This window comes from Heliconius melpomene, chromosome 6 (genome assembly GCF_056956725.1).
Source record: "Heliconius melpomene rosina isolate 202511_hmr_F chromosome 6, ASM5695672v1, whole genome shotgun sequence".
NCBI classification, from domain to species: Eukaryota; Metazoa; Arthropoda; class Insecta; order Lepidoptera; family Nymphalidae; genus Heliconius; species Heliconius melpomene.
Genome location: NC_140394.1, coordinates 9,696,208 through 9,720,503, shown reverse-complemented (window position 1 = coordinate 9,720,503; position 24,296 = coordinate 9,696,208). Strand labels below are relative to the sequence as shown.

The window sequence follows — 24,296 nt, the reverse complement described above, 5'->3', positions numbered from 1 at the left end:
TCCGCTCCGGGCCCAGCAACCTTGTAGCCACCATTAAATATTAAACCCATGGCGTGTTTTCCTCATTGAATAGCTTATATCGGAATCACATAAGCATCCCTACGCATACCCTCCCAATGTACGTTGATTTATAGCGGTTATAAAATGCTTATTTTGTTTATTGCTAGATGAATTTGGAATTTTTATTGAAAAATAACAGTTTTAGTAAAAAAAATCTTGATGGGTGTATTGATTTATTTAGGTGTCGTGGTTTTTTAAATTATGTGTGTATTTACAAAGTGGGTTATTGTTTTAAAATGGTACAATTTTGTTTATATATTTTAATTGTTTTATGTTACCATTTTTTTCTTTTTACGGAAATAACCTAATTTCATTCTGATACAATATACAAAATAGGCAATGAACTAGAGAGTAGCGGAACATAACACTGAAAAACGTCTAGTACAATAGTGCTAACAGCATTAACCTCATGATAAAAAAAAATCTATACAATGTAGACGGATGTTCTGTCTAAATGAAATTTAAACAGATTTAATAACTTACCATCAATTTAGTAGAATAAAAATCTAAATAGAAAATTAAAGCGAGAAGCCAATTATATCTACACTTCTAGTACAAAAAGGATTAAAATTGCTATGAAAAAAGTAGTCACGTTCCCGACACTTCAACTATGGATCTTATCGTCGCCAACAAAAGCGGTTGTCGTAGTAGACTTTTGTAAAGAACATCTTGACGGAAAACTTTTCGCATTTTTATAATAGTACATTTTAATAATATAGATTGTATATTTAACTGTTTTTTTCTTGTTGTTATTGAAATTTGAATGGCGTCCAGAATCCCAATATGTTATTAGATCTAGATGTATCTAAAAATGTATCTAATACATATTAACGTGCATACACATATATTGACAGTTCTAGGTTCGATTTCGACTTGGAAGAATGAATGAAATTGAAATTTGGGAGCACAGTGAGAAACGGGAGTGTCTTAACACTATGCTACCTTCGACTACCTTTCTATATGCGAGATACAACTAGAAGTAAAAAAAGTTCCCAAGATTTTCCACTTTACTATAGTTTTAATGGGTATTTGTACAAATCAAAAAAATATGGGTTGCCTTTTATTTTATTTTATATTTAGCTTCACTTCCAAATATTCTTGTCTTGATTGCGAGCCTTTGACAGATTATAATAGTCTTCTATCAAAATTAAATTTAACTTCAAATATACAGACAAATAAAGGATTAAATATTATAATGGAAAATAAAATCTTAAGCTGGCTGCGCCCCAGATACGGCAAATGCGGATTTTACTTTGGCCAACAATAGTGTTTGTCATCCGAACGCTTTTGTCCAGCAGGGATCTATGCAGGACGTTGGTACCGTGGAGAAAAGTTTCCCTCTGCCTTGTTCTGTATAAATTATGAGATATCTATTACTTTTCTTTTCAAATTTAATTAATCTTTCATTGTAAATTACTTAGTCTGGTAATAAATGTTTTCATTGTAGGAATTAATTAGGTATTTCATAAAACGATATGGGTTTGATTTTGATTTTCGCTCTGGGACTTCTTTTTATTTTCGCTCTCTGGTAAGGAAACCGCGGTGTTTAGTTCCACTCAATATGCCAAGAAACGTCTGGAATTCAGGCAGTATGCTAAGAACGTAATGTTAATATCATATTATAATTATTCTACAACTTCCGACCACAAAAACATATAGTTTCTACCAATCAGTTTCTACGATTTATATCTAATACAATAGAACTATAACCATTACAGAATACAATTATTAAGATTTAGTTAACATCTCTAGATATCTAGGCTTCTGTTTAATAACCCAATTAGACATAATGTTAGTTTGCATTTACTGAGACAAGTTATTGTCGGTCTGTAACCTAGTACTGTGGCTTCTAAGATTGTAAAGCTTAGACATATTGGTGCTTCATAGTAGATAAGTTGGATTTCTAGCTCAATTCTAACTAATAGAAAGGTATTCAATGAAATTCTTAGACATTTTCTTTTTTTTATTAGTTTCACGCCGTATCCCACATACTCGTATTTCAGAATAGGCAAAGGGAATAGTGTTATGACACTCCGTTTCTCAATTTCCGCCCAATTTTCGCGGAACCCAATGATGTACTATGTCTTATTAGCGGGAAAATGAAAATAGTTCATTCCCCGAGTGAGAATGGAATCCAAAACAATCTCGTTTATAGTGAGATGCGCTGCCACTATGCCTCCTTTCTATTTTTCCGGAAAGTTTCTTTTCTCTATATACATTTACGCTACAGTTGTCTAATAGGTTGACATTTATAAAAATAATTATTTTTTTACAAAACCAAGTTTACGTTAAAAGTATAATGTTAAAACGAGACCCTTTACTATATTTTTTTATGGAAAAATATTTTATTATACCTTTTTATAAGCTTTTCATCAACAACAACTTTGTAACAAAAGACTCGCATTATATTATTCAAATTTGTTTATAGCTTTATTGTTTCGGCCGTATTACGTTTTCATTTATACGTAACCACAGCTACGTTTTATTTTAAACAGGCCTCGGTGCAAATATTTATAATTTTAACATTTGTGCTTTTAAAAATGTTTTTCAATCGAATTCTTTTGTAGCCAGTCGGGGCGCAGGGTCACGGCGATGAGTTACGCCACTCAACACCCAATGCCCCCAAAATACAGCGGAAAATGGAGAGTGGAATGTCTTAACACTAAGCTCCTTTTAGCGATACAGGGGAATACAGCGTAAAGGTGAAAAAACGATATATTATAAACTTAAGCAATAACTGTTCCATCACAGTATAAACTTATAAGAAAAAAGGTTCAACAAAAAATTCTAATTCTATTCCACAAAAATTTCGCTCGGTTTCACAAAATCTGTACTTTTTCAGTTGAAACTTAAAAATACAACTCAATATAGAAACCAATAAAGATTTCAATATACGGGAGGGAACCTATACCGAAACGTGTGACCTAATTTGTGTTCCGCAAGTGGAAAAATTCGATTTGGTACAATCTCCGAGTGTTCCGTATAATCACTTCTTCAAGTGGCAGTGGCAGGTGCTCTCCGCGAATTGCCACCATAAATTCTAATTCATAATACCACCCTCGATCGGGGCGTATATTGAAATAAGAAACAGTCCACGTGAAATGTAAAGTTATTTAATTATATGTGAGATTAGGTAATTTTAATATTTAAATTAATTACTATAGGTTTGTAAGCCAGAGGCGTAATAATTTTTTGTTATTATTTTTAGCTTTAATCTGTATATCGCACAAAGCAGGATAGGCAGAGGGAACCTGGGGACCAAGTGTTAATACATTCTCTAGGTGCTGCGTGTTGAGTAGAGTCATTTCTCTGAGTGAGAATCAAACCCTCAACCTCAACGTTTCCAGTCATTTGCTATGCTGCTGCACCTTGACGACCTTAGGGAAAATGTTTATGTTAAAATAAAAAATGTTTTAAATTGTAAATTGGTTAAAAATACATGCGATAAAAAAGACGAACAGCACTTTGTATATATTTACAGCAAATACTTCATATGCTGACATTAAGGTTTTAATGACAATATTATTAGCAAAATGTCATCGCTTCTCCCGCTTTGTGTTTCTTTAAACAGAGATAAAAGTAAACGGTGTTAATATATTATCTTTATAATCTGTTATATAAAGCAAAATATTAGTGGAAGCAAAATATTGGTGGGAGGGGCAGAACTCAACGCCGTGCTTTGCCTCGACACCAGAGCGAAGAAATGGAAATATAAACAAAAATATTTTTTTCTCGTCCTCGAGTGGGGATCGAACCTACAACCGTCGCGTTACAGTCACACCATTGTGCCGCTGCGCCACGAAGGCCTCATCCTTATAAGGTTACGTTTTTTTAAAAAGGAGACATATTTATGAGAGAATGTTCCAAACTACGTTCTAATACAATATTTTTATTATTGCCCCGGATAGATAGAGAAGTTAATGTTTAATATGCTTAATAACCAAGAAAAATGTTATTCTGTGGAAGTATTTTTCACTTGAAGTAATTTTTCCTTGAATCCGTTCCGTTGCTCTGCAAAATACTTTGCTGTCAAACGGCCTGGAGCAAATTTTAGTAGTAATTGTATGCAAATTTTAAACCAAGCATGTGAGATTTAACAGCTTGTAGTACGAGAGCTTAAATGTGGATAATGTGAATTATTCATAAAAGTTAGAGATGAAATGCCATACATGAATTGCTGTTATTGCCAAATACGATTATAATATATTTGACTAGGTTTTACCTGCAGATACGCTCGCGTATATTTTTACTTTAGCTTTGGAAGTTTGTGTATTAACCCGGTAATGATCTTACTAAACGATTCAATTTCGTGAATGTTTCAAAGTGAACGAAGAGCGTGACGATTGGATGTCATAATGTTTATTTTTTCGTTTATTTTATAATACACAATTAAAGAATCTAAGTTTATATACTTATTGAAGAAAAATTATCGCACTTTAAAAAGTTATTTTTTTCCCGCATAGCAGGTTAGGAGAGGGTACCTAGTGTTAAGTCATATCGTCCCCTACTTTCTGCGGAATTTTTAAAACATCGTGTATTTATTAGCAGAACTTAACACTGTCGTCTACTAGAGCGGGGAAACAAAGTAAACTGTGATGATTCCCTCGAGTGGGGATCGAAGCTATAACAGTCACGTGTACAGTCAAACGGAGCCCACTGAGCCATGATGGCCTCAAACGTTCAATATTCATAAACTAAATACTATGTGACCTTACCTAACTAAGTAAAAAGACAATACTGTAACTTTTATGAAAAAAATAATAAGCAATATGTAGGATAAGCAATATGTAGGATAAGAAAATGTAATGCAAATTGGATACTCGATTTCCGAAGTAGATACTCGTACGTGCAAAATGGCACTGGATATCCCTTTGCACGTGCAGTTTGCATAATTGAGTCTTAAAAGTAAGTAGTCACCCCGGAGTCACCCCGGAGTCAGCCCGGACCTGGGATTTCATATTTTTAAGTTTTTATATTGAACTAGGTTATGCCAGAGGCTTTGTCTGGTAGAATGGAATAACTAAGGGTTGTGTTTTCCTCGCGACTCCAGGATTGAAGGCATGTTGTAATAGCTTCCTCGGTAAATGATTTTGGCTCTTAAATGATTTTGTTTTATTCGAAGTAGTAGTTCCTGATTAATATCAGGAATTTTTGAATGTTGAATTTTAACCAAACAAATCTAGAGTGGCTAGGCTTTCATCGAAGAAATGATGACAACATTAAGTTAATAATGTCCCAAAAGTTTGGTTTAGTTTAGTGGGGCTGTTTCTAAGAGTTGTGTGTTTAAGTCCCAATAGGTTTAAATTTTTATTCGTTTCCGAAAAGTATCATTCTAAGTTTAGTTTTATAACACTTTAATTTTTTTTTAAATAAACAATATTTAAATGTAAATGTTTGAATAGGTCCTTATAAATTTCATCATAATAATTAAAATATTAATTTGTCATACAAGTAAACAAAAAATCTATAAAGCTTATTTACCAAAATAGAAAAACAATCCTATACAATATACATTCATCGTGACGTCCAATAAAAGTGAGCTAAGTGAGATTACCGATCACATTAGGGGAGGCTCTGATAACAATCATGGCGAACAATTAATCACGGCCTACCCTCCAATGATTAATTACGTAACTGATCCTTCAGGTGTGAAGCAGTCAAACAGAGAATGAAACAAAGGAGATTGAAGACAAAACTGGGTGTCTGGTATTTTTTAAGACATTTCGTTCTCTGTTCACCTTTCATTTTTTGGTGAGTGGCGGACCTCAACGCCGCACTTTTTTGGTGTTACCAGAGTGAAGAAATAAACATATTTTATTTTACCGGGTGGGATTCAAAGTAATAAAGGCAATTAATCACAGCCTACCTTCCAATGATTAATTACGTAACCGATCTTTCAGGTGTGAAGTAGTCAAACAGAAAGTAAAACAAACGACAGCGTTGAAGATAAAACTGATAATTTTATATAAATCTTGTTATAAATTGTTCGAGTTTGGACTTCTTTATCGAGTTTGTGGGGTTGTTATGGAGAGATCATGATGAAGATTAATATTTTTGGTTGGTTGGTTGGTGTATTTCAGTTAAGACAGAATTAATGATTGTCTAACCTGACTGTTATATTACAAGTGTAAACTCTAATATTAACATTATCTATAGTAGAATCATTATCTACTTCTACAATTTACTAGTATTACGCATACTTGTAAATTTTTATTTGACATTAATTCATTTTTAACCGACTTCTGTAAGAAAAGGAGGTTTAGCAATTCGACTGTATGTTTTTATTGTTATGTTTGTTACCTCATACCTTTTGACTGGGTGAACCGATTTGGATAATTTTTTTATAATATTTTGGAGTCGGTGTCAAGCTAATGCTACAACACCTTTACTACAATATCTAATTACTAAGCCTGTTTGTTTTACTTGGCACCGACTTCAAAATTATAAAATCTTTGTATAATTATTTGTCTCTTTTTAGTTCGTTGTTAGAAGTCGGTTTTTCTTTTTGTTAAAAATTAATTTATTCTCGTCCCGAATATTCAAGGGCTCTACACTCTTGACGCAGATAAAACACTTCGATTTGTCTCAAAGACGCACGATTTTTCACTAAATAGGACGAGTAAGAGCGAATGAGATGTCCCAGACCTTTATCCTTGCCGGATGTAGCCTGATTTTTATTAATGGTGATTTTTTTTTACTTGAACCTACGCAAGACTGTTTCTTGGGATCTATGTATAAGAATTTCGTTATATTTTTTTTAGGGAAGTTTGTCTTGTACAAGATTTTTTTTTAATAATTTTCTAGTCGTTATTTTTTTCCTTTTCAGAGAGTTTTCTATAAGATATTTTATTAACGCCAATCGCTGATTAGGAGAAAGTTTGTGTCAAGTAGTAAATTTGAGAAATATCTTCTTTATTTAATCTGGGTAAAGGAATAATATTGTTTGTACATTATTCATAGCATTAAGTGTTTATAATTTTAATTAACAAAATTAGAAAACTGATGAAACCGATTCATAAATAGATAGATAGTGTGAACAACATTTTATGAATAAGTTCTCACGCAACACTTTTTTACAACAGTATTTTTATCAACAGTATCTCATCTGTCACACGACGTATAATATTTTACCTCTTTGAAATGATCCAACAATTTACACAATACTAGTCGTCGCTCGCAGCTTTGTTTGCATGGACTTTAAGATGTAAAATTAAAAATCCTGTTTTTTCTATTCCCATAGACATTTAGACTTTCTAAGTCCAGTAGTGTCATATATATATAAACATATTTTAATATTCTTTTTATATTACTTAATATCTGGCCCATTTTGGTATATGTCATTCTGATGCCATCAGAAGCACGGTTGAAGTATTTTTGAATGAACGTAATTTACAATTATAAAATAAAAATTATTTTCATTACAGTATAGTATAAAAAAATCAATGAAATAAAGTAATAAGTACTGCCTTTTTTACATTTTTTTAAGTATTAAATTTAAATGTTATACAAATGCATTCTTTATTATAATGCCTTTCTATTTAAAATAACATAGCAGTGTCAGTATTACAGTATTCCACAATAAAATTTTCCACCCACTCGCACACACAAAGAGAAAACTTAAGCTACTATGTAAATTGTTCTAAAATTTTTCGACTTTGCTAAAATTGATATCATTTTCGTCTTTTTCTCATACTATATATATGCTTTAATTAGTCTTTCTTCTTTGTGCCTTGTAAAATTTTTGATAAGGCCAACTTTTGACGTGACAAAGGTACTCGAGCTACCTACCTCTACCTACCTACCTCTAGCTACTCGAGTCAATGTTATTCACATAGGTATTTCATATTCATGCGGCGATTTACAAAGGATTGACAATGGGTTGCTTCCTGCGCGGTCATCGCGATACAAAAGAGTTTCGAAACGCATTTTGTGCATGCTACTCTTTTTAGCTACAGTTTTTTTTGCATATTTTAAATAGTGTTAGGCCTGATGTGGTTGTTTTGTTACTTTTGTTACAGGAGAAAAAACTATTAATGAATAACTTTAGCCCGTAGTGGTGCAGCGATTGTAAACGCGAGTGTTTTTGGGTTGAATCCCACTGGATTAATTAATTATTTTCCATGTAATATGTTCTTAATATTAGGTTTTCGCTTCCTACACTGAATTTTATACTGCGTGAAGTTAAGAAAAAACAAATAATATTAAAATATTTTTTAGTTTCACCTGGGAACGTGGGAACCTAGTGTTTAGACACTCCGTTCCGTTCCCCATTATGACAATTTTGTTCTTCACGATTCACTGAATTCTCAGCACCTTAATTATCTTAACTTGAGTGGAGAGAACTCCACCTACCATGCTATATGCGGAATAAACAAACACTCAGATCTAGTATGTTTTAATCAGCTTCACGCTGTATCCCGCATGAAGCAGATAACGCCGACGGAGTGTTTTGCCTCGACACCAGAGCGAAGGAAGAATAACTATTCAATATTTCATTTCCCCGAGTAGGAATCGAATCCACAACCTGTCACGTTTATCCTTGCGCCAAGCTGGCCTCCCGCTATCCACTATTAAAGATATACAATATCAATGTTTAATTTGTATATCAATTAACAACAAACCATATTGATTATGATAATAAATAAAACAACAAAGATCTCATCCGGCAGCCATTATTCGTGTAAATTTGGCATATGTGTGAAAACAGAGAGTGAATATTTAATTTAGCATAGAGAATTGTTTTGTGTTAAACAACAGTTACAATGGAAAGAATGAAGTTTGCTGATAAAATATTCAATGGACCCCCGTCTCATGCGAGGATTGAAATTGGTTTGTACTAACTTTTGCATGTGGTTTTCTTTGCTTTTGTTTTAAATTAATATAACAATGCTACTTAATTAGTATGTTTTCAAGAACAGAAAAGCATAAAATAATTAAAAGATTCTAACTAGTAGTGCACCTGAATACTTGCCACTTTCTACTAACTGAATTATTGCTTACGCTCCTTTTTGAAGTCGGTTAAAAACTGATATTTTAAATATTAATATGTTGTTGACTTTTAACGCCCGTAATAGACGTGTTATCTCGTATTTTTATCTTAATTGCTTAAACAATATTATTAATATTAAAGGTAAGTTCCATTATTTTTAAATATTTTTAAGATTAAGTCCTACACAATGATTAACGCAATTGAAAATATACTCGTAATTCCTAGCGGTACTGAGTTACGCCAGTCAACATGCATTTTTTAATAGTTTGTTCTTTCTTAGTCTTTAAATTATAATAATAAAGCTGATTATTTAAAAAAAAAATTGTAAGATTTTTTTGTAATTAATAATGCAATAGTTCTTAAAATTGTGCGGAACATTAAATAAGAATTTGAATTTTTCTTTGTAAATTGATAATAGGTAATGTAGGACTTTTCTCTATATATTATTCAACTTTTATGTATTTTAAATAAATAAATAAAAGAAAAATTTATATGTTCTTGCAGATATAACAATATACGCCGCGAGGTATTCGCTCGAAACACAAGCGAACAGATAACTCGGATGTTATTATAAACTAAAATTATTCTACAGTTTTGTTGTATTCGCCGTTAGTTTTGAACTAAGTTGATCTTGTTGTTTCCAATGTACACTATACTATGTACTCGTATTAGAAATGTTGATAGAATAACCTGCTGTTTATAAAAACTAAAATAAAATCAGCTTCACGCAGTATCCTGCATATAGCAGGGTAAGTAGAGAGAACCTAGTGTTAAGACACTCCGTTCCCTACTTACTGTCTGCCGAATTTTTCGAGGCATTGCGTGATCAGTTTGGAAATTTTGCCGTGTTGCCGGAGCGAAGAAATGAAAATATTAATAATCTCGATCGAATTCACAACCCTTTCGTTACAGTCACGCCCTTGTACCCGTGTGCCATGATGGTATCATACAAAAACCAAAATATTTATTTTTATTTAACAAAACGTATATTTATTTAAGTTTTTAGCGTTGTAGCGAATTTAAAAATTATTTGTTGTTATAATTTTTCATTATTACTCTATACTTTACTGTGTATGTACAAGTATATAAAATTTACTCATATAGAAGATATGAGTTTCAGTATATATAACTATATTATTACATATAACCACTTAATTAAGGTAAAATCTCGTATCTCTGTTGCGTAAAGTAATAAAACTTGTATACCCGAGCTATGCTTATTAGTTGCAAGTTGCAATAGAACGATGCACGCAATTTGTACGGCGCGGAACTTTACTCAAAGGAAAAGCATAACATCTAACTGTATGTACAGTTAGGTAAGTAAATATTTACCTTTATTATATTGTGTTTACCTAATATTAATTAGTTAACGTTTATAGAATTGTGGAGCTAAAAGATAGTGATGTTTGTTTATTTTTGACTTCGCGCTTTATTCCTATTGTGAGGATAGATAAAGAGAAATTTGCCTCATAAGTCTCCATTCTCTCCCCTTTTTTCAAATTTGAGACATACCGTGTATTAAGTGGCGAAACTCAATATCAGGGTTTAACGGAGGTATTTTTTTTAGCGAAAAATGGTAGATAGAAGATGGACGAAAAAAACGATAAAAATATCAAATAAATATAACTTTTCCATTTACTTGCTTTGGAAATTTAGAAGGTATGCCATTAAACATCGATAAATGATAACTAAATTAATATTTAATTCCGAGATTAGATTCATGCTTAACTAACAGCACATGAAATGTATGTAACTAAAAAACATTTTTCTATTTCCATAAAAGAGAGTGATTTTTTGGAAATTTTCTTCTATACAATCCAAAATAACATAAAAACATTTCTTCGTTTGAGAATTGAATTCACTACCATCTCATATAAGTTGGTATCAAAGAAAGAATATAGCATTAAATAAACCTTCAATATTATCGAATTATATTAAACTAACAGCCAGTACCCAACTAGGCGTCGAGATTTCATTAAGGATCGTTTTCATACTCATCTCTAACACTTAGTAATTTGCATTTGAAGGGAACAATGTAATCTTTAAGCTATTTACTAAGCGATGCTTTGTTGGAAGCTCTAATGCGCTATATGAAGATACTCGATTTAATTTATTAAAATATTCGCTTCGCTTCGCCTTTCACTACCTACCTACAGTGTTAACTAAGTTGGTTGAAAATTTCATTTTGTATGCTTAAGCTTCGGTTAAGTATTTTAATATTTTAGTGGAATTTTTAATGCTCAAAGTCGAATGAAACTGACTGACTGTTAGCGCAATGTCAAGTCTAAGGTTTTGTTTCGGATTCTTGGCACTAATGTATAGAGAATTCGTTATTAATTGTACCTATTACCTTTAGTTCTTCTTCTCTAAAGAATTAAGTTCTTATGCAAGTGTATTTTTTCACTCTACCGCGCACATAACAGAGGCAGAGAGAACCAAAAGGGATTTTAGTGTTAAGAAACTCCATTCCCGTTAAGACACTTCCGTTTCCCAATTTTTGGCGAATTCCTGAGGCATTGTATGTTGAGTCGCGGAACGAGGCAAGGTGCGGGACCTTGCCTCGTTTCCAGAACGAGAAAATGTAAACACACTTCTTTCACCATGACCAATGCCTCTCCATACATGCCCTCCAGGGATTACCTACAATAATTTAATCTTTATAAGCTTCTCTCCTAGTACCTATAAAAAGGAAATTGACATAGTTATTTCCTGTAAAAGTATAAAATTTTAATTAAAATGAAGCTGAATTTTTTTTCCGATCTGTGTCACGCTAACTATTCGGAGATTAAATTTCTTATTACGATATAATATTTATTAATATTAATATTTTACGTTCCTTTATAACAAAGGCGATGGATATTAAATATATATAATATATTATAACTAAATAAAATAATAAAAATAACGTTAAATAATTTTAGATCCAAGCGTCTTCTGAGTGATATATTTTTTAATTATTTATTCATAATTTAGTAAAGCTTGTCGTTGTGCAGTGATTTGGACTGTTAACGTGATAGTTGTGGGTTCGATTCCTTTTTCCGGTAACAAGCATAGGCGCGGTGTTGAGTCCGCAACTCAAAATGCGAAGCCCCGCACGTTGCGAGATGCGTGGGGAACAGAGTGTCATAACACTGCGTTCCTTCTAACTACCCAGCTATATGCAGGATAATTTACATATTTTACAAAAAATTTTAATTTAATTTAATTTTATTATTTTATGATGAATAACAATTGCCTAATTATTTTTAAACTCATTTTTAGATATAAATTATTCTTCAGTATTGTTATCATTTAATTTTAATACGCAAAGTTCAAAAGAAATTGAATAGAAAATTTAATAGATCTTCTTTGAACTAAAATTAAAATTCGTGTAAACTCAATGGCCGTAGGTTAGATTTCCACTCGATTCGTGGAAATGAATTAATCTTATTCAATCTTTTTTTAGCTCCACGCACACAAAAGGGTAGGTAAAGGGAACCGAATTCTGGAGGCATTGCGTGTTGAGTGGCATAACTTAACGCCGCGCTTGGCCTCGACACCAGAGCTCAGAAAACGCACTTCGTACCCCTCCGTCACGACTGGCCTTAATTCTTATTTATTCGTTCTGGCAAAATGAAGCACTACAACTCAAATTCACTTTGTATAACATAGAATAACGTAGAATTTAGTATGAAGCTTTAAATTAACACGGATTAAACTGATCGATAAATATTTAACCAAAAATTGAGATTTTAGGTTAAATATTTTTACATAATGCCCTTATCTATACTTATATAATAAAGCGGAAGAGTTTGTTTGTTTGTTTGTTTGTTTGTTTGTTTGTTTGTTTGTTTGTTTGAACGCTAAGATCTCTGGATCTACTGGATCGATTTACTTTGTTTTTGTTTTGTATGAAAGCTGCATTCTTCAGAAGTGCTATAGGCTATATAACATTACATTACACATATGTACTAATAAATTAAAATACTTTCTAATTTGACATGCAATTTATTCTGCCATATTAATAACAACCGTCGTCGCTACGCGACCGCGTTCGTTACCGCGTCATTTTGATATTCACCCTTATGAAAATAAATTTAATAGTCACTTTTAGCATTTCATCTAGATTGAAATTATATTTCTATAGAAATTATATTCTTATATTTGAAGCAGGCGTAGCCGCGTCCGGGTCCGCTAGTATTATATAAAATTGGAAAATAATATTTGACATTTAAAAAAGATAGGGACTTATTTATTATTTACTCACTTTTTTTTTTATTTTTAATAAAGTCAGTAGAGTAAGTAAATATAATCTTACATTTTAATTTGTCAGTTTAAATTTTATGTTATCGCTATGCGGAGACGCACAGTTGCCTCAGTGGGCGGGTTAACGTTGTGTAACGATATAATGAATGTATAAAGGATAGGTAATGTGTACTAGAAAGACCTAGTTTTAGACTTTTAGGCATGTCTACGATTTCATTTCAAACGATATAGTCATATAATGTTCTTTTTCAGTATATTATTTTTCAGTATGTTGCTAGTATGTTAATATGAGTATTATAATATCAACTTTAGTAGGTAGAGGGAACCTCATGTTAAGATACTCCGTTCCCCACATTCCGCAGAATTATTCCGATGTGCAAGCTACTATTACTATATTACTATAGTTTTTGCATCAAAGAAGAACAAACACCCATCCCCACGAACCTTCATATTTACTATATTAATAAGCAGGATTTTCAGCATTCACTGTTAGTCCCGAAAATATCAACAAAACTAGAATTCAAAAGCTTTTCCTACCATACTTCATATTTTAGGTTCCCACAAAATAAACAAATGAAATATTTAAAGTTAAAGTAACGGCTACCGACAAATGAGAGCTCGCTAAGGAAACTTTTTGATTGCAACTTTTCTTTAGCGGTATGTTTTTCTGTTAAATACTGGAAATTGGTTTTTTAATATCTTCACTTACAGCGGAGAAGTCTGCAAGTTGGATTTAATATACCTTTCTTGGTTTAGCTTTTGTAATTTGTTCTCTGAACTCATTATGAGATGAAACAGTGTTGTTTTGCGTTTTAAAGATTATTATTTCATACGTTATTTTCTTCTCTTCCCATAGACAAAGATAAAATAGTGTTCCAACTCACCGTTCGCCAATTTGAATATATTTTATAAAGACTCGATTTTTACCTTAAAGCGCTAAAATACGAGCTGCAAATGCATCTTTCTAAGTTCCAAACTATAACTATGTTAGTTGGTTGAACAATAAACTATCGAATGTTGGAAGTTCCTAATAATTTAAGTTTTGATTGAAAAATAATTGTATTCTTTACAATATATACACTTAAAATATCTAATGTTACTTTTCGGTTTTCCTATCATGAGGTTTTTCCTTAGTAAAACACAAATGCTCAGTAATGGTTTTCTGTAGGTATATGTTCACGCTCTTTTATATTCCTTATGGGTGAATATAGCACAGTATCCAGAGAGTATTAACTCTCCGCTCCCCACGCAGTGCACACACATCCCTTGTTTATTGGTGGTGGTGTATCAAGGAAATGAAAATAATGTTTATTCCACATTTCAAATTTTGAATGGAGATACTATATCAAAGATAATTCAAATATATTTTATTTTCTATTTTTTCCTTAATATAATTTGTTTAAAACATTTGAGTAACTATACATCTCAGTTACTCACTAAAGCTTGTTTAATGAAATATATTTTTATATGAATAGTTTTTGTCATGCTAGATTTGAACCCATGACTCTTTTGTTAATAAAACATTTCAATTTCACTAACAGTATTTTAACATAAAACTAGCTATTACAGCAAAGTAGTAGTCGTTTTTGTCTTACGACTTAATCTAATTAAGGTATTCACTAGGACGTCTGCGAGAATATTAGTTCATGCAAATTAATATCTTGACTCTTGTAATTTTTAAAAGTATAATATGTCATGGATCCTTAAGAAACTTAGTAAATTTTACTTGACAGTGGATGAATATTTTTTAATACTGAAATTTTTAACTAAATTTCATGTATTTTAACATGCTTTTTTATTACAATTTTATTGATTTCTTAGGTTGGAACAGAAAAACTATAGTAAATATAGTTTCACCAGGACAATTAATTTCGAACGAGCTTAGCGCGTAATTTCGTTTGCGTGGACTATATATAAAACATAAAATCTTCTTTTTTCGTTTTAGGTGAAATTTCAGAAAATCGTCTCTTAGAACTCTCCTATATTCCAAGCACCTATATGCAAAACTTTTCTGCCTAGTTTCGGCTGCGCGTTGTCGTTATCACTCATTTACATAAGAGATTTATAATTTATCTTATTATATATTTTATACAGATATAACTCCTTTATAGAATAGCTAATTCTAGCTTCGGGTTTCTTTCCCCAGTCTCTACCAAATAAGGAAAAAAACTATCAAATGCTTACAAAGATTAAATACAAATTAAGTCTTACTAAATCTATCTTCAGCTTGAGCTTTCAGAAATAGAAATACAAATTGATTGTGCCTTCAAGTCTCACCTAAACAAAACGGAGAAGCAGTTGGTCCGAACGAAAACAATTAAAAGTTCTCCAAACGCTAGAACTGTATTTATCTTCTGTTATTCAACTTTTACGAGTTTCTTTCTACGTTTTTTTTTATCAACAATTACTTTAAGCTGTTTAACATTTGATTGCTTAAATAGATTAAATGTGCATTTTATGACGTTGTAAATTTTTGTGAGTGAAAAAATAGATTTTTTTGATTGTTTTTTATCTTTTGCTTTTATTTAAGGAATGTTTGTTCATATTGTTTTTAATTATTTTTTTTCGGTATATATCAGGATAGGCAAAAGGGATTTAGTGTTAAAACACTTCGTTCAACTTTTCGGCCAATTTTCCTGAAATGTTCATAGAAAATTTAGTTATTATATTCAGACATATCGTTTTTATACATAACTAGCGACCCTATTGCGGCTTCGCCCGCTTTTACTACTGGATTATTCATATAATGTATGTTTGCAGAGCACTTAAGATAATGTGAAAATTAATTAAACCCTAATGCAACCCGCATTTTCGTAGTTTCAATAAGGATTTTCCAATTGTTTTACACAGCAAGGATTTTTTAGTAGGTACCGTAATTTTAAATCTGTGCTACTAATCTTTTCAAGTACTTATTAAAATATATTTAAATTACTATTTTTAGATAGTTAAATGACATTAAATAATACATTCAACTCGAATTATCCAATACGTGCAAACGCATCTAAATCTTCGTTGCTATAAAGGCAGGCGGGTTTTTTTTTTCGAGCTTGTGGTTAATGCTGAAGAGGGTATTCTGTCCCTGATGAAAAGTAAACACTACGTGGCTGCCTGTGACGAAAATTAAATAGAATGCATCGGCCGGGAATTGAACCCGGGCTGCCCGCGTGACAGGTGAGCATTCTACCACTGAACCACCGATGCGTGTAAGGCAGGCGGGCGCGGCGGACTCGCTTGTATAAGCATAACGTCGCGAGGCGCGTTTCGCAGCAAGGATTTTTTGATATTTTAACAACTTCTAAAGAACTTATTAAAATGAAAAACAGAAAAGACAGTTTTGATCTACATTAAATGGCCAACGTAACTAATATACTTATTTATATGCTGAGAGTAAGGGATAAGTGAAACTTGACTCGTTACAGTTGATGTGTGAACGGCGTGATGTGTCAATAATTAAATGCGTTTTTCTCTAAAACTATTCGCAATTTCGAAATAGTTTAAAAAGCAAATTTTATCTTCGTTTAACGTAGAAATTTAATAAAGTATTTTAAAGGATAAGGATTAATACCATTATGGAAAAATATCCCTCACAATAAAAAATATATTGAAATTACTATTTTTAGACAGAAATATGATCACTACACGTTATTCTTAAAAGATACGAATATGCCATCGCAGACTTTTTTGTAGATCTTATGAAGAGGAACAATACTCCAGTACATTTTTTTTATGTAGTATTTACCATTAAAGCAGCGCATGCGCCAAAGTGTCTCAGCGGGTAGGACTTTATACACATTTATCGTATTTATGTTAATTTAAATAAGAATGTACAAATAATAAACTATATATAAACCTTCCCTGAGAAATACTCGACCTAATGGTCAAAACCGCATCCAAATCCGTTAAGTGGTTAAGAAGAAGAAGAGTTAGAAAGTTCAGACAGACACAAAAAGCGACTTTGTTTTATAAGATATAGGATAGGATAGTACGGAATTATTATGTGCGATTTCGGCTCGCACTTGGCCGGTTTTATTTGTATTAGTAGGTAAGAATGTTTCAGAGATTTCCTGTATTTCTTTTATGCTGCCTTGAGGTTTTTCTTTTCTGAGAAGAATTTCAGTTAATTTAACTACTATTTTAATTAACTAAAGATTCACCCGTGACTCGAGAAGTTGTACGCTAGTTGCTGGTGAAAAAATCCTAATGGAAAAATGTTATTAGTATAACTTTTTTGCTTTTCGCTGCATCCCGTATATGTCAGGATAGAGATAGGGAACCTGGGAACCAGGGAACCTAGTGTTAAGATACCATCCGTTTTCTATTAGAACACTTCGGTCCCCCACATTCCCCCGGATTCTCGAAGTATTGTGTGCCAAGTTGAACGACGCAAAGCTACGAAATTAATATAACCCCTTCCCCCCCTTCTCCTTCCACAACCGTCACGTTAACAGTCGGACGCTTGCGCCCCTGCGCTGCAACGGCCTTATGTACTTACAGCCATAAATTGTACAACTAATGTAACTTTTGAAATATCTTTCATTACTTATTATCTCTAAATTAATTGCTTGTAAAGCTGCCATAATAAACACATATTCCGTTGTTTCAGGTAACTCTCAATGACTCCAATTCGCTGATATAACACAATATGGGGAAGGTTCAGATAATTATTATGTGAGTTGACAAAATTTAATTAAATTTGTTGACGTAGGCTGGTTTTTAACTGCTATCGTATTAAGGCGTTTAATTAATTGTTATATTGTAAACCAATTTGGTTATGAATATGTGTGTACTAGTATACATATTTTTGTTTTTGAATATAATAGCCAGTTAATAAGCTTTTTTTAACACCTTTTTATTAACTTCGGTTGTATGTAACGGAAATTTTGAACGTGATTTTAACTGACTTTGAAATATCGGCTTTTTAATTTAAATAAAACAAGCCAACACTAAAGGTTTAGTACCAACTTCTAGATAGTAGTTTAACAGGAATTACAATTAAAAGACACGTTTATATAAAAAATCTAACTAAAAAATAAAAAAATCATCTAATACTTTAAAAAATCTAAAGATCACGGATAATGAACTAAAACGAAATGAAAAAAATATAATCTAAATAAATATAACCTATGGCATAGGAATCGACTCCCAACCATTGCATTTACAGTGAATCATTCTTTACTGCGCCGCAATAGCCTTAAATGGTATATTTGAATGGTCATTCTCTCCTTTTTTCTCCACCTTATCTCCTTTTTTCCCCCTGCCTTAGCTTCTTTTTCAAATATGCACAGCGTGAAGCTTTCCTTTTTTAAAAAGGATTTCTTAATTACTGAAACATTTGGTCCCCAAACTACTTTAGCTATTTACATTGGTTTACGTGACTTTATTACATGAGAATTATGACCCTCGGTAATTTCCGCCGCGGCCAAACACTCTAACACTATATAAAGTTGGTCCTTCGTTCCGGATGCAGGAAGATGGCCTCTTAGCAACTATTATTACTTATACATGTGTAGGTATATGTGGCGCAGGGCACAAGGGTTGACTGTAATACGACGGTTATGGGTTCGATTCCCGACTCGAGGGAATTAATAATAATGAATAATATTTTTTATTTTTTCCCTTTTCAATGCTTCAAAAGATTGCCGGAAAATGGGAAACGGATTGCCTTAACACTAAGGTTCCCTCTGCCTACCCTGATGTATGCGGGATATAGCGTCAAAATATATCTTTTTATATTATGTATTAATGTAGAATTTATATATATTTTATAATTTGCTAAGCAAAAAAACATCGTGAAGCACCTTTAATTATTACTTTAGTATTTAAAGAAATTCAAAATTAAATGCAAAAATCAAAAGTCCAAGCAATTCTTGACCCTTCTGGCAAAAGTAAATCCTCATCAAGAGAAAATAGCTAAGGATTACAGCATGTCGGACGTTACCTCGTACCTTTGCTCTCCCATATCCCCTCACATGGCCGGTAAGAGCGGCTCTACTCCTCTAAGCCTGCATTACGTCTTGCTGAAATTAGGTATGGTTTAACGTTAATCTTTGATTTTACCTACATACATTGTTAATATGTTTTTTTAATGTTTGTCAGAGGTCCTGAGAGGTTGTGGGTTCGATTCCCACTCGAAGAAATGAAATATCTAGAATGCTTATTTCCAAGCTCTGGTACTGGCTTTGAGTTACGTTATTTAACATACAATGCTTCTCTTTTAATTCAACGGAAAGTGGTAAATAGAAGTGTCTTATTGGGATCCGTTGCCCGGTTGTGTGCGGGATACAGCATGAAGCTAAAAAAGGCAGAGGGTACTTAGTGCTCGGACACTCCGTTAACAATTATTATATTGTTACCGACCGCTAACTTCATTTGTCTACTATTGTGATCCAGAGAGTGGAAATGAAAATAATTTACCAAAATATAATCACTCCCCCAAAAAGTAATCGAACCTATCTCACCATCCTATCTAATCCAAAAGCTGACAAAAATATGCTCAAATAATAACTTCAGTCTACTGTATAATAATAATAGCTACTAAGTATTTGTTCATTTTTAAATTCTCAAACAGTAAGTTCCGCAAAATCCCGATTGGAATCCAAAAGTTTGCAGAAGAGATTCTAAAGTATTCCAAGTTTTTTTCTTTGATAAGCGTCGACCAGCTTTTGCTTACGTTTACTTTCCATTTCAATTTGCATCGTAGGATTCTTTGGAAAATTATCAGTAAACACCTCGTTCCCATTTCCGGTGAGAAGCTCCGTACCTTGGCGAGAGCTGCTATCAGTTAATTTAAATCGATGGAAGAGTAGAGGCGAGCTGTAAATTGTGTTTGTCTATTTACCGTTCAGCTTCTAGAATTGGTTCTGTAGTTTACATTCTTTTTTAAATTGTTTTGGTCTTATTTTGAAGTAATTGACTTGATGAGTTTTAGATTTGAATCTCTTTTGAGGTATTTTGTTTCTCAGATTTTTTGTATAAGAAAAGGTTGATATATATAGTCTTTTGAATCATCAATTGATTTGAATTATAGAGGAAAGGAAGTGTTCTAATGGTAACGGATTGTTTTAATACAAAGTTCCTATGAGGCGTCTGCCTACCTTTCCGCTGCCTACCCTGCTATGTGTGGAATACACTGATCTAAAGAAATTTTTATATATACGTATTCATTATTTCAATTTGTCCATGCAGGTGAAACCACAGGTAAAAGTTAGTTGTAGATATTTATTTATAAAAGCTTTAAGTGTAAATTGTTATACTTATTTTAATTCTTTAAAGTGTCACAAACGACACTGTTCTTATAAATGTACAACAAAAGATAACCTGCCAGGTATTGTTTCACACTCGTTTTATTCTATTCTTTTACGAGTCACTGTTATGAAATAACAGGTAACATAGAATTATGACAACGAATTTTAGATGTACCTAATATAAAATATAAAAAAAAAAAACTGGAGTAGTGCAGTCGAGTTGTGGTTGTTGAGATGTATGTGTATTTTTAATTCTGAATTAGGTGTTTAAATTAGATGCAAATGTCACTTATAAAAATAAACCGCCAATAAATTATTTATTGCTTTTTTAGTTAATAGAAAGTGATGCGCAAAGTATAAGCATATTCTGTATCAGGATAAGGTTTTAGATGATGACGACTGAATGTAGGGGACACAACGACGTGACGCTATCTGTTTGTCGATATCCCACGACACGAAGTGACCGCCTATCCTCCTTTATTTATCTTTTTTTACCTTCGCGCTATACCTCGCACAGGCAGAGGGAACCTCAGAACCCTAATGTTAAGGCAAGCTCGGTTCGTATTAAAATACTTCCGTTCCCCTTACTTACATATCTGCATGTTGAAAACAAGAGGTTGGGTACTAAATTGTACTAAAAGTTTTGCCAAAATACTTTTTTAAAGTCTATAACAAACCAAAAAGTTTTCTTTCCAGTAAAAGGAAAGAAATATAAATAACACTTTATATAATGAATGTCTGCGAAATGAGAGTTTCGGTCGTGTGGCAAGCGCATAATATCACAATATCTATGTGAAAACGTAACGTAAGGTTCTTAGTTTATTAGGTTGTATTTTTCTGCTTGTATTTTAAAGGTTTTAAAGGCAAGGTTTGTAATTTACGGCGTCCAGTTCCGCCACTCAACACACAATGCCTCCAGAATTCGGGGGAAAGTGGAGAACGAAGGTGTCTTGATGGGAGTGTCTTAACACTAGGTTCCCATGTCTTATCTGCCTACGAAGCTAAGAAGCGAAGCCGTTTGAAGCCGCTAGTTATAGTTATAACTTATACTTCTAATAATCAAGTATACCTATACATTATTCATAGAAACTCCAGTTTTTCCAAGGTACTGAGTGATTATGGACTCCAGTTTCTACTATGCAAGTGCTAATTGGTCTATAAATAGCTTACCTTGATTTCGACTGTTACAGCATTAGCTTATATAAGCAATTCTAATCTTAATTCTTTTTAATTTTATAGATTATTTAAGAATTTAAGATAAATATTCGACGTTTTAAATGAAGTTTAAATAAATAGAGAGATAGAGAAATAAATAGAGACTATTAATATTAGAAAAAAGTATTTATTTTTAAATCTAAAGGATCAGAATTAGTTTACATACCATGCATATTCACTATAATTATTATTAAGGAGGCATTGCGGCGTTTAATTCCGCCACCAACTCTAGATTTCCAAGTTCCCTCTGCCTACCCTGCTACGTGCGGGATACATCGTGAAGCTAAGTAATAGTTAAAAACAATAATAATTAATTATAACTCAAACACAGGTCAAAAGTGGAACGGCTGATAAGCCTTATCTTTTAATTATATTAATAACGGATATGATAGTACGTCATGCATTATAATTGCAAGTTTATATATAAGCGATCTATAAATATTATTAATATATTAAAGCTACATAAATGTAATTTATATAAAAACATTGCAACCGAACTGAAAACTCTCATTTGTAAGTCGGGCAAAAACAAAAATAAATAAATATCCTAAAACTAAAAAGTCAAAGTTTATTATTATTTAGAACTCTTATAATTATTTTAAATACTGATTTTGCCTGTTATTAATTGTCCAATCGTAATTGATTAATTTTGTATTTTTTATTTTTATTTTAATCTGCGTGTATTAATTATATTAGGCCTTATAATAATAAACAAATAATAATAATAGTATAGACCATCGTAGCGCAGTGGTACAGTGTGTAACCGTAAAGGCGGCGGTTGTGAATACGACTTTCATTCAGAGGAATAAATTATTTAATATTTTCATTGGCTCGCTTGAGTACCCGTCATTCAACACGCAATTACTTGAAAATTTGGCAGAAAATGGGGAACGGAGAGTGTTATCACTAGGTTTCTGGGGAATTCCATGTATCCCACAGCGTAAAAAAGATATGTAAATTAGAAAAATCACATTTATTGTGGATTTAAAATCAACTCTAAGTATATTTATATTAATAGAAAACTAAGAGTAATATCAGTCAAGTAGATGCTTAGTAAATAGAGAGAAGAAACGTAATTAATTCCTTTGTAATTACCTTTCAACAACAAAGGAATTGTACAAAGTGATTTTCTCATTTACTCTTATCTTGTTTTCTTAATATAAAAAAAAACGAAAGTTGTAGATATATTAATGTAATGTTTTAAGAACTGAATGCTGACTAGATTATTTAAGAAAGAATTTAAAATTAATTTTCAAATTATGGTGGGTATCTTTAAGGTGGGTGGCCTAAAATCGATGTTCGTGGGTTCGATCCCCATTCATATAAATTATTTTGAGTTCTCCGTTTTTGTAAGTGTGTAAGGTAAGTTACAGATAATGTATACACGCATCGTCTTGAAAAGTGGGCGAGAATAGGGAGACGGAGTGATTTAACAAAAAAAATATTGCTAGATTAAAACTAGTTTTAATATGTTATTATATAGATATGTCTTCCATATTCCACTAGTGTTGTAAAATGTTTATTGTACTTGTCGATAAAACAGAAGAAAGGTAACGTAAGTAAATAGTGTTACAAAGTCCCTCGAGACCGACGATGTCAGTGTCTTGCGGTTGACTGCCTACTGAAGGGCAATCCTTTTGATGAGTGCGGTTTCTTGTAAAAAAGTTATACATAATATTATGTGTGACATAAAAGAATATATTTAAATATTAGATTTTTTTTAGTTTTTCTGCTCTCACCGTATATGCCTGGGTAGGCAAAGAGAACGTACTGTCTAGACACTCCGATCTCGGCTTTCCGCCAAAATGTGAGACAGCGAGGTCAGGAAAATGAAAATAGCTGATTTTCATAAGTATAGTCCATTTATGTATTATATTATTCCACTATTTACTATAAAAACTAACCAGCAAGCACTCGTCGAAGTTTTTAATCTCCGGAAAATTCCTCTCGTACAGAACATTAAACAACTCAAATCCGATTACGGAAGGCAACACTAAAAGGTTTGCCCGTTGTAAAAAATCTTACGCTAGTTGATTGCTTTTCCGAGAGGTAGGAAAATATTAACTATTTTCTCAGTATTGGTTTTTTTCTGTTATAAATATGTATTTTTTATATAAAAATATTTCCCACATTTTGTAAAGAAATCAGGGATATTGCTTATTAATAGAAGGTACTCTAGGCATTTGTAAGTAGAATTTAGAGACTCCCTAGACTAGAACCTAAAATGGGGCAATGTTTTTTTAGCTTCACACTGTATTCCGCAAATGGCAGGACGGAACCTAGTATTAAGACATTCTGTTTCCTATTTTTCGTGATAAGTGGCGTAACTCAACGCCGCGCTTGTTAGAACTTGTATATGACAATTACACATTCTGACCCGAAGTAACACAAACCGTATGTACAATGCAGGTACGTGACATCGAATCGATTACCGTAATAGCCTATATAAAGCCTTCGATAAAAAACTAACACAAAAGATTTTTTCAATTTCAACCAGTTGTTCCTGAGATTAGCGCGTTCAACCAAACAAAGCCTTCAGCTCT

General features: G+C 32.3%; 1 protein-coding gene and 1 non-coding gene across 2 annotated transcripts in view; one reads left to right on the top strand and one right to left on the bottom strand.

Annotated features, from left to right (window-relative positions):
- CenG1A (Centaurin gamma 1A) overlaps nt 1-24,296 on the top strand; it is a 241,058-nt gene that overhangs the window by 73,823 nt on the left and 142,939 nt on the right. The window lies entirely within an intron of this gene.
- Nucleotides 16,425-16,495, bottom strand: TRNAD-GUC (transfer RNA aspartic acid (anticodon GUC)). The gene has a single exon. It is a non-coding gene; the product is annotated as a tRNA-Asp (tRNA).